General features: G+C 43.8%; 1 protein-coding gene across 4 annotated transcripts in view; it reads left to right on the forward strand.

Annotated features, from left to right (window-relative positions):
* The window catches only part of KDM5C (lysine demethylase 5C), a 457,813-nt gene that overhangs the window by 441,778 nt on the left and 3,985 nt on the right, over positions 1–12,050 (forward strand). The window lies entirely within an intron of this gene.

Genomic DNA, 12,050 nt, shown 5'->3' on the forward strand with positions numbered 1-12,050 from the left:
AGAAATGCTGCAGCCCATAGGATCTCCTGGAACCCCAATACCCTGGGTACCTCATAATTCCCTAGTATATGGTACTAAGGGTGTTCCCGGAAGCCAATGTAAATTGGTAAAATTGGTCACTAGCCTGTTAGTGACAATTTGAAAGAAATGAGAGAGCATAACCACTGAGGTTCTGATTAGCAGAGCCTCAGTGAGACAGTTAGTCACTACACAGGTAACACATTCAGGCACACTTATGAGCACTGGGGCCCTGGCTGCCAGGGTCCCAGTCACACATACAACTAAAACAACATATATACAGTGAAAAATGGGGGTAACATGCCAGGCAAGATGGTACTTTCCTATAGACAGCGGCACTGAAACGGGTCGGCACCGAGAGAGCACGACGCCGAAAGTAAAAAAGGTTTCGTCTGAGCCGAAAAAAGCAGCCGAAAAGGTTTCGGTACCGAAATATCCGGCATCGGAACCGAAAACAAGTTCCTACACTGAGGAACAAGGACTGTCCACACAAATGAAGACACATAGATTTGGACAGGAATTACAGGCAATAGAGCCAGATCACACACAAAGACGGCTCTTTATTCAAAAAGATACGGGGAAGATCAGCACTCTTCCTCCAGTCAAAATGAAACGCAAGCTTGCCTTCCAAGACAAACAGCCACACGCAAAGGTGGCTAAACAAGTAACACCGCCACCATCCCCACATCACTCTCCGCAACCATCACCGGTAGCCACTCCACCAATGATGCAATCCCCAACTCATACAGGAATGAGTCAAGATGACCCTGACGCATGGGACCTTTATGACGCACCAGTGTCAGATAATAGTCCAGAATGCTATCCAGCTAAACCATCGCCACCAGAGGATAGTACAGGCTACGCACAGGTGGTGTCAAGAGCAGCTGCATTTCATAATGTCAGCCTTCATTCAGAGCCCATTGAAGACGACTTTCTTTTTAATACACTGTCGTCCACACACAGCCAATATCAGTCTTCCTATGCTACCCGGAATGCTAAAACACTCCAAACAAGTGTTTGAGGAGCCTGTTAAAGGGAGAGCCATTACTCCAAGAGTAGATAAAAAAATATAAACCGCCACCAACAGACCCAGTGTACATTACACAACAGCTAACACCAGACTCTGTTGTAGTGGGAGCAGTGCACAAAAGAGCCAACTCTCATACTTCAGGAGATGCACCACCTCCAGATAAAGAAAGTCGAAAATTTGATGCTGCAGGCAAAAGGGTGGCGGCACAGGCAGCAAACCAGTGGCGTATTGCAAATTCGCAAGCTTTGCTAGCCGGATATGATAGGGCCCATTGGGATGAGATGCAACACCTTATTGAACATTTACCCAAGGAGTTCGAAAAAAGAGCGCAGCAAGTAGTAGGAGGAGGACAGGGTATCTCCAATAATCCGATACGGTCAGCAATGGATGCTGCAGACACAGCTGCTAGAACTGTCAACACAGCAGTAACAATAAGGAGACATGCATGGCTGCGTACATCAGGATTTAAACCAGAGATACAGCAAGCTGTGCTGAATATGCCATTCAACGGACAGCAGTTGTTTGGGCCGGAGGTGGACACTGCGATCGAAAAACGTAAGAAAGACACTGACACGGCCAAAGCCATGGGCGCACTCTACTCCCCGCAGAGCAGAGGCACATTTCGAAAGACACAATTTCGAGGGGGGTTTCGAGGGCAAACCACAGAAGCCACAACCTCACAAACAAAGCCCACTTACCAGAGCCAGTATCAGCGGGGAGGTTTTCGGGGACAATATAGAGGGGGACAATTTCAAAGGAATAGAGGAAAGTTCCAAAGTCCCAAAACTCCTCCAAACAAGCAGTGACTTCAAGGTCACAAATCCCCAACACAACACCTGTGGGGGGGAGACTAACCAAGTTTTACAAACATTGGGAGGAAATAACAACAGACACTTGGGTCTTAGCAATTATCCAGCATGGTTATTGCATAGAATTTCTCAAATTCCCTCCAAACATCCCACCGAAAACACACAATATGTCAAAACAACATATAGATCTTCTAGGACTAGAAGTTCAGGCATTGCTACAGAAAGAAGCAATAGAATTAGTACCAAAACAACAAATAAACACAGGAGTTTACTCCCTGTACTTTCTGATACCCAAAAAAGACAAGAGCCTGAGACCTATACTAGATCTCAGAACATTAAATACCTACATCAAATCAGATCACTTTCACATGGTTACATTACAAGACGTAATCCCACTGCTCAAACAACAAGACTACATGACAACACTAGACCTAAAGGATGCATATTTCCATATACCAATACATCCTTCACACAGAAAGTACCTAAGGTTTGTATTCCAAGGGATACATTACTAATTCAAAGTGTTGCCATTCGGAATAACAACTGCACCAAGAGTTTTTACAAAATGCCTAGCAGTAGTAGCTGCACATATCAGAAGGCAGCAAATACATGTGTTCCCGTACCTAGACGATTGGTTAATCAAAACCAACACGCTAGAACGGTGTTCACAACACACAAAGTATGTCATAGAAACCCTCCACAAACTAGGTTTCTCAATCAACTACACAGTCACACCTTCTGCCGTGTCAAACACAGCAATACTTAGGAGCGACAATCAACACAGCAAAAGGGATTGCCACTCCAAGTCCACAAAGAGTTCACACATTTCACAATGTGATACAGACCATGTATCCAAATCAAAAGATACAAGTCAAACTGGTGATGAAACTTCTAGGCATGATGTCTTCATGCATAGCCATTGTCCCAAACGCAAGGTTGCACATGCGGCCCTTACAACAGTGCCTAGCATCACAATGGTCACAAGCACAGGGTCAGCTTCTAGATCTGGTGTTGATAGACCGCCAAACATACATCTCGCTTCAATGGTGGAACAGTATAAACTTAAACAAAGGGCGGCCTTTCCAAGACCCAGTGCCACAATACGTAATAACAGATGCTTCCATGATAGGGTGGGGAGCACACCTCAATCAACACAGCATCCAAGGACAATGGGACATACAGCAAAAACAGTTTCACATAAATCACTTAGAACTGTTAGCGGTATTTCTAGCGCTCAAAGCATTTCAACCCATAATAAGACACAAACACATTCTTGTCAAAACAGACAACATGACAACAATGTATTACCTAAACAAACAGGGAGGCACACACTCTACACAGTTGTCTCCTAACACAGAAAATATGGCATTGGGCGATTCACAACCACATTCGCCTAATAGCACAATTTATTCCAGGAATTCAGAACCAGTTAGCAGACAATCTCTCTCGGGATCACCAACAGATCCACGAATGGGAGATTCACCCCCAAATACTAAACACTTACTTCCAAATGTGGGGAACGCCACAAATAGATCTATTTGCAACAAAAAACTCAAAATGCCAAAACTTCGCATCCAGGTACCCACAAGATCAGTCTCAGGGCAATGCGTTATGGATGAGCTGGTCAGGGATCTTTGCTTACGCTTTTCCCCCTCTCCCACTCCTTCCATATCTAGTAAACAAATTGAGTCAAAACAAACTCAAACTCTTACTTATAGCACCCACATAGGCAAGACAACCTTGGTACACAACACTACTAGACCTCTCAGTAGTACCTCATGTCAAACTACCAAACAGACCAGATCTGTTAGCACAACACAAACAGATCAGACATCCAAATCCAGCATCGCTGAATCTAGCAATTTGGCTCCTGAAATCCTAGAATTCAGAAACTTAGACCTCACACAAGAGTGTATGGAGGTCATAAGACAAGCTAGGAAACCTACCACTAGACACTGCTATGCAAATAAGTGGAAAAGATTTGTTTATTACTGCCATAATAATCAAATTCAACCCTTACACGCATCTGCCAAAGATATAGTAGGATACTTACTACAATTGCAAAAGTCAAAGCTAGCTTTCTCTTCAATAAAGATACATCTGACCGCAATTTCAGCCTACCTGCAAATTACGCACTCCACTTCATTATTTAGGATACCAGTCATAAAAGCATTTATGGAAGGCCTAAAGAGAATTATACCACCACGAACACCACCAGTTCCTTCATGGAACCTCAACATGGTCTTAACACGACTCATGGGTCCACCTTTTGAGCCCATGCACTCTTGTGAAATGCAATATTTAACATGGAAAGTTGCATTTTTGATTGCCATCACATCTCTAAGAAGAGTGAGTGAAATTCAAGCATTTACCATACAAGAACCATTTATTTAAATACACAAGCATAAAGTAGTTCTACGGACGAATCAAATTTTTTTACCAAAAGTGATCTCACCGTTCCTCTTAAATCAAACGGTAGAATTACCAGTGTTCTTCCCACAGCCAGATTCTGTAGCTGAAAGAGCACTGCATACATTAGACATCAAAAGAGCACTAATGTACTACATTGACAGAACAAAACTAATTTGAAAAACAAAACAACTATTTATTGCTTTCCAAAAACCTCACAGGGAATCCAATTTCTAAACAAGGCATTGCTAGATGGATAGTTAAGTGCATTCAAACCTGCTATCTTAAAGCAAAGAGAGAGCTGCCTATTACACCAAAGGCACACTCAACCAGAAAAATAGGTGCTACCATGGCCTTTCTAGGAAATATTCCAATGAACAAAATATGTAAGGCAGCAACATGGTCTACGTCTCATACATTTACCAAACACTACTGTGTAGATGTGTTAACGACACAACAAGCTACAGTATGTCAAGCTGTACTACGAACATTATTTCAAACAACTTCAACTCCTACAGGCTGAACCACCGCTTTTGGGGAGATAACTGCTTACTAGTCTATGCACAGCATGTGTATCTGCAGCTACACTTGCCATCGAACTGAAAATGTCACTTACCCAGTGTACATCTGTTCGTGGCATTAGTCGCTGCAGATTCACATGTGCCCACCCGCCTCCCCGGGAGCCTGTAGCCGTTTGGAAGTTATCTTCAACATTTGTACATTTGTAAATATATGTTCGATGGCATCTGTCGCTGTAGATACGCATGTTTTGCATAGCTCGCCATCTGGTGTTGGGCCGGAGTGTTACAAGTTGTTTTTCTTCGAAGAAGTCTTACGAGTCACGGGACCGAGTGACCCCTCCTTTTGTCTCCATTGCGCATGGGCGTCGACTCCATCTTCGATTGTTTTTTTTCCGCCATCGGGTTCGGACGTGTTCCTGTCGCTCCGAGTTTCGGAACGGAAAGATAGCTAATTTCGGAAGATTTTCGTCGGTATTGTTGCGTTCGGGATCGGCGTAGTTAGATTCAACAGCGCGTCTAAGATCGAAGAGCTCGGTGCCCTTCGGGGTAATTTTTTCGATCCCCCGTCGGGGCCTGGTCGGCCTGACCGCGTGCAGAAGAACGCCGATGGAACGGACCCCGTTACGTTTCTGTCCCAAATGCCACAATAAATACCCCTATACAGACCAACACTTGGTCTGCAGCCTGTGCCTGTCACCTGAGCACAGTGAAGACACCTGCGAGGCCTGTCGTGCGTTCCGGTCCCGAAAAACACTCCGAGACCGTCGAGCCAGAAGACTTCAGATGGCATCCGCGCCGACAGCCCACCGGGAGTTCGAGGAACAAGAAGAGGAGGGAACCTTTTCGATCCAAGAATCGGACTCCGAAGGATTCGACGATACACAAACCGTGAGTAAGAGGTCGAAAACCACTCAGAAGAAGATTTACAAGGCCCAGGGGACGCCACTGCCACCAGGCCATGGCTCGACCCATAAATTCGGTGACCGACCGTTGGCACCGAAAAAGGCCCAAACAGTGCCGAGATCGTCCAACTCCGGTCGAGACACCGGCACGCAGCCTTCTCGGGACCGAGAAAGTGCTGGAGACAAGCATCGACACCGAGATACCGGTGTAGACACGGCTCGACGCCGAGACAGCGGCACCGAAGAAGATCGAAAAAAGATGCAGACAGGGTTTCGGTGCCAAAACAAACTGCAACCGACCCAGTTTCAGGCTCTTATACAGAAGAGCACTCGCTAACCTCCCAAATGCAAAAGCATAGGTTTGAGGAAGAGCTACACTCAACTGATGTAGACCATACGCAAAAGCGTATTTTCATACAGCAGAGGACAGGAAAAATAAGCACCCTTCCCCCTATTAGAAGAAAGAGAAGATTGGAGTTCCAAACTGAACAAACACCACAAACAAAAGTGGTGAAAAAAGTTACCCCACCACCCTCTCCTCCACCTGTGATTAACGTCTCACCAGCACAAACTCCATCACACTCCCCAGCTCACACCACCATGAGCCAGGGTGACCAAGATCAAGACGCATGGGACTTATACGACGCCCCAGTGTCAGATAACAGTCCGGAGGCATACCCTACGAAGCCATCTCCACCAGAGGACAGCACTGCGTATTCTCAAGTGGTGGCTAGAGCAGCACAATTTCACAATGCAAGCCTCCACTCAGAACAGGTCGAGGATGACTTTTTATTCAACACACTCTCCTCCACCCACAGCTCCTACCAAAGCCTGCCTATGCTCCCTGGTATGCTCCGGCACGCAAAAGAAATCTTTAAGGAGCCGGTCAAAAGTAGGGTAATCACACCAAGAGTGGAAAAAAAGTATAAGGCGCCTCCTACAGACCCGGCTTTCATCACTACACAGCTGCCACCAGACTCTGTCGTTGTAGGAGCAGCTAGGAAAAGGGCCAACTCCCACACATCTGGAGATGCACCACCCCCAGATAAAGAAAGCCGCAAGTTCGATGCAGCTGGTAAGAGAGTCGCAGCACAAGCTGCAAACCAGTGGCGCATCGCTAACTCCCAGGCACTACTTGCGCGCTATGACAGAGCCCATTGGGATGAGATGCAACATCTCATTGACCATCTGCCCAAGGACCTACAAAATAGGGCGAAACAAGTGGTTGAGGAGGGACAGACCATTTCCAACAACCAAATCCGCTCCTCCATGGACGCTGCAGATACAGCTGCACGGACAATTCATACATCTGTAACTATCAGAAGGCATGCATGGCTCCGAACGTCTGGATTTAAACCAGAGATTCAGCAAGCAGTTCTCAATATGCCTTTTAACGAAAAAGAACTGTTCGGTCCAGAAGTGGACACAGCGATTGAGAAACTCAAAAAAGACACGGACACTGCTAAAGCCATGGGCGCACTCTACTCCCCGCAGAGCAGAGGGAATTACAGCACATTCCGTAAAACACCCTTTAGAGGGGGGTTTCGGGGTCAGAGCACACAAGCCAGCACCTCACAGGCAACACCGTCCAGTTACCAGGGACAGTACAGAGGAGGTTTTCGGGGACAATATAGAGGAGGGCAATTCCCTAGGAATAGAGGAAAATTTCAAAGCCCCAAAACCCCTACTACTAAGCAGTGACTCACATGTCACTCACCCCCTCCACACAACACCAGTGGGGGGAAGAATAGGTCATTATTACAAAGCATGGGAGAAAATCACTACAGACACTTGGGTTCTAGCAATTATCCAACATGGTTATTGCATAGAATTTCTACAATTCCCTCCAAACATACCACCAAAAGCACAAAATTTGACAAAACATCATTACAATCTCCTGGAGATAGAAGTGCAGGCACTATTGCAAAAGAATGCAATCGAATTAGTGCCAAACACACAAATAAACACAGGAGTTTACTCACTGTACTTTCTGATACCAAAGAAGGACAAAACGCTGAGACCAATCCTAGACCTCAGAATAGTGAACACATTCATCAAATCAGACCACTTTCACATGGTCACACTACAAGAAGTATTACTATTGCTAAAACTACACGACTACATGACAACTTTAGACCTCAAGGACGCGTATTTCCATATACCAATACACCCATCGCACAGGAAATACCTAAGGTTTGTATTCAAAGGAATACATTACCAATTCAAGGTACTGCCTTTCGGATTAACAACCGCACCAAGAGTCTTTACCAAATGTCTAGCAGTAGTCACATGAGGCCCTTACAACAGTGCCTAGCATCACAGTGGTCTCAAGCACAGGGTCATCTTCTAGATCTGGTGTTAATAGACCGCCAAACTTACCTCTCGCTTCTGTGGTGGAACAACATAAATTTAAACAAGGGGTGGCCTTTCCAAGACCCAGTGCCACAATACGTAATAACAACAGATGCTTCCATGACAGGGTGGGGAGCACACCTCGATCAACACAGCATACAAGGACAATGGAACGTACATCAAACAAAAATGCATATAAATCACCTAGAACTTCTAGCAGTTTTTCAAGCACTAAAAGCTTTCCAACCAATAATAGTTCACAAATACATTCTCGTCAAGACAGACAACATGACAACAATGTATTATCTAAACAAGCAAGGGGGGACGCACTCCACGCAGTTAAGCCTGCTAGCACAAAAAATTTGGCGTTGGGCAATTCACAACCAAATTCGCCTAATAGCACAATTTATACCAGGGATCCAAAATCAACTCGCAGACAATCTCTCTCGAGATCACCAACAGGTCCACGAATGGGAAATTCACCCCCAAATTCTGAACACCTATTTCAAACTCTGGGGAACACCTCAAATAGACTTGTTTGCGACGAAGGAGAACGCAAAATGCCAAAACTTCGCATCCAGATACCCACACAAACAGTCCCAAGGCAATGCCCTATGGATGAACTGGTCAGGGATATTTGCTTACGCTTTTCCTCCTCTCCCTCTCCTTCCTTACCTGGTAAACAAACTCAGTCAAAACAAACTCATATTAATAGCACCAACTTGGGCAAGGCAACCCTGGTACACAACGCTGCTAGACCTATCCGTAGTACCCTACATCAAATTGCCCAACAGGCCAGATCTGTTGACACAACACAACCAAAAGATCAGACACCCAGATCCAGCATCGCTGAATCTAGCAATCTGGCTCCTGAAATCCTAGAATTCGGGCACTTACAACTTACCCAAGAATGTATGGAAGTCATAAAGCAAGCCAGAAGGCCATCCATCAGGCACTGCTATGCAAGTAAATGGAAGAGGTTTGTTTGCTACTGCCATATTAATCAAATACAACCATTACACACAACTCCAGAACATGTAGTGGGTTACTTGCTTCACTTACAAAAATCTAACCTGGCTTTCTCTTCCATTAAAATACACCTTGCAGCAATATCTGCATACCTGCAGACTACCTATTCAACTTCCCTATATAAGATACCAGTCATTAAAGCATTCATGGAGGGCCTTAGGAGAATTATACCACCAAGAACACCACCTGTTCCTTCATGGAACCTAAATGTTGTCCTAACTAGACTTATGGGTCCACCTTTTGAACCCATGCACTCCTGCGAAATACAGTTCCTAACCTGGAAGGTTGCATTTCTCATCGCCATTACTTCCCTAGAAGAGTAAGCGAGATTCAGGCGTTTACAATACAAGAACCTTTTATACAACTACACAAGAATAAGGTTGTCCTAAGGACTAATCCTAAATTTTTGCCAAAGGTTATTTCACCGTTCCATCTAAATCAAACAGTGGAACTTCCAGTGTTCTTTCCACAACCAGATACCGTAGCTGAAAGGGCACTACATACATTAGATGTCAAAAGAGCATTAATGTATTACATTGACAGAACAAAGAACATCAGAAAGACTAAACAACTATTTATTGCATTTCAAAAACCTCATGCAGGAAACCCAATTTCAAAACAAGGTATAGCCAGATGGATAGTTAAATGCATCCAAATCTGCTACCTTAAAGCTAAACGACAGCTGCCCATTACACCAAGGGCACACTCAACCAGAAAGAAAGGTGCTACCATGGCCTTTCTAGGAAACATCCCAATGCAAGAAATATGTAAGGCAGCCACATGGTCTACGCCTCACACATTCACCAAGCACTACTGTGTAGACGTGTTATCCGCACAACAAGCCACAGTAGGTCAAGCCGTATTAAGAACATTATTTCAAACTACTTCCACTCCTACAGGCTGACCCACTGCTTTGGGGAGATAACTGCTTACTAGTCTATGCAAAACATGCGTATCTACAGCGACAGATGCCATTGAACTGAAAATGTCACTTACCCAGTGTACATCTGTTCGTGGCATCAGTCGCTGTAGATTCGCATGTGCCCACCCGCCTCCCCGGGAGCCTGTAGCAGTTTGGAAGTTACCTTCAACTATTTGTATATGTATCATCTCAACCTTAAATAGGTACATACTTAGTCACTCCATTGCATGGGCACTATTACTACAATTCAACTCCTACCTCACCCTCTGCGGGGAAAAACAATCCAAGATGGAGTCGACGCCCATGCGCAATGGAGACAAAAGGAGGAGTCCATCTTGTGACTCGAAAGACTTCTTCGAAGAAAAACAACTTGTAACACTTTGAGCCCAACACTAGATGGTGGACTTATGCAAAGCATGTGAATCTACAGCACTACATGCCATGAACAGATCTCTAATGGGTAAGTAACATTTTCCTTATGGCTCATAGTTCCCCATTTTTAGACTGCTTTTTAGAGCTAAGTAGAGACAATATTTCGGTTTGTATTTATTTTTTAAATGTGAAAACCCCTCAATGCCATTGTGGAGTAATTCACAAAGCTGTTGACCAGCTGAAAGGCATGGGACCCAGTGAAGCCTTCACGGTTTGGCGCTGTGCACTTCTTTACATTCGAATGCTGCTGTTGGCAGGCATGTAATGTGTGCACTATGCCTTTCACGTGGCTCCATGTTGTGCTAAACCCGGCACTCAAGTGTGAATCTACCTGATCGGCTAAATATAGGTAGAAGTGTAATAGTTAATTATATTCTCCACAGAATACCACATAAATCTAGATAAATGTAGGTCAAATGAGTGAAAAGTATGGAGCAATACAGGGAAAAAAAATAATCTAAAAAACACCAGCAAACAAGACGCTTATTTATAATTTTGTAGTAAATAAAGTAAATCTCAGCTGCACTATTTCCCCAATATTCATGCAAATTAATCTTCCTAATAAAGTACCGTTCTAATTCTCTGTTTTATATGTAAAAAATTAAGATTTTAAGTGAAATTGTAATTAATATAATTTCAATAGTTTGTAAATCTGTTAAATGAAATGCTACCCACCCAATTGCTCAATAAAACTCCCAGTCTAAGGAATATTATAAACCTAACACAAAGTGGTAAACACTACTTCATCTCTAACATGAAACACAGCCCTCTTGTTCCCAAATAAACCCACAACCTTAAAAAATAGCAGAGATTAAACATTAATGAAACATATATATATTTTATAGAATACTCTAACAAAAGCGTACACAAGCTGCTTTAGTACCTTTGTTTGTAAACAGTATTTTAAATAGTGATATTCTAAGAGTTAAATTTACCATCATTGTTTTGTCCTCAATATTTTTGTCACAACATTTTGACTGATATTATGGTAAAACGATACTTTAGAGCCATGTTCAGGCGCCGTACCGTTATAAAGTCAATCACTTGGGTCTCAACGACTCCTGAGACGATGGTTCGTTTTCAGTCGGTTCCGGCGCAACATGGGAAGTCCGTCTTGGTTTCAGTAGCTGTATTGAGGGCTTCAAATCTTTTGATGCCGAACATACAGAGAACATCTATAGTTGTCGAGAGTGCAATATGCATTTTTTATCATTAGATTTTTGGAAGCACAGTGCCTTCAGCGACTCATGTGCTCCTCCTTGCCCTGTACAATTGTAATAAACAGCGTCTCACTTTTACTTTTGCATATTTGGTTTTTGCTAATGGATTTCTCATATCCAAAACCAGGAGGCAAGAGGCTGTTTGTGGACTAAGATGAAATGGTATTGAAGCAGCATTGACTATTTTGAGAGCTGTTGGCATGTGTAATGTCATTGTAACCTGCACCTTGTGAGGCAGCAAACAGGGTTTTTCCCATGTCATTGCCTCTCTGCTTTGGCAATAACCTGGAGTTAGACATTTGCATTGTTATAATAAATGCGTGAATGTGCACTTGCTAGAACTGTTTCTCTAGTTGTGTTCTGCGTATATTTTCACTGCCACTGCGTAAATATGTATGGATATCTT

The sequence above is a fragment of the Pleurodeles waltl genome, chromosome 10 (genome assembly GCF_031143425.1).
Source record: "Pleurodeles waltl isolate 20211129_DDA chromosome 10, aPleWal1.hap1.20221129, whole genome shotgun sequence".
Classification (NCBI taxonomy): Eukaryota; Metazoa; Chordata; class Amphibia; order Caudata; family Salamandridae; genus Pleurodeles; species Pleurodeles waltl.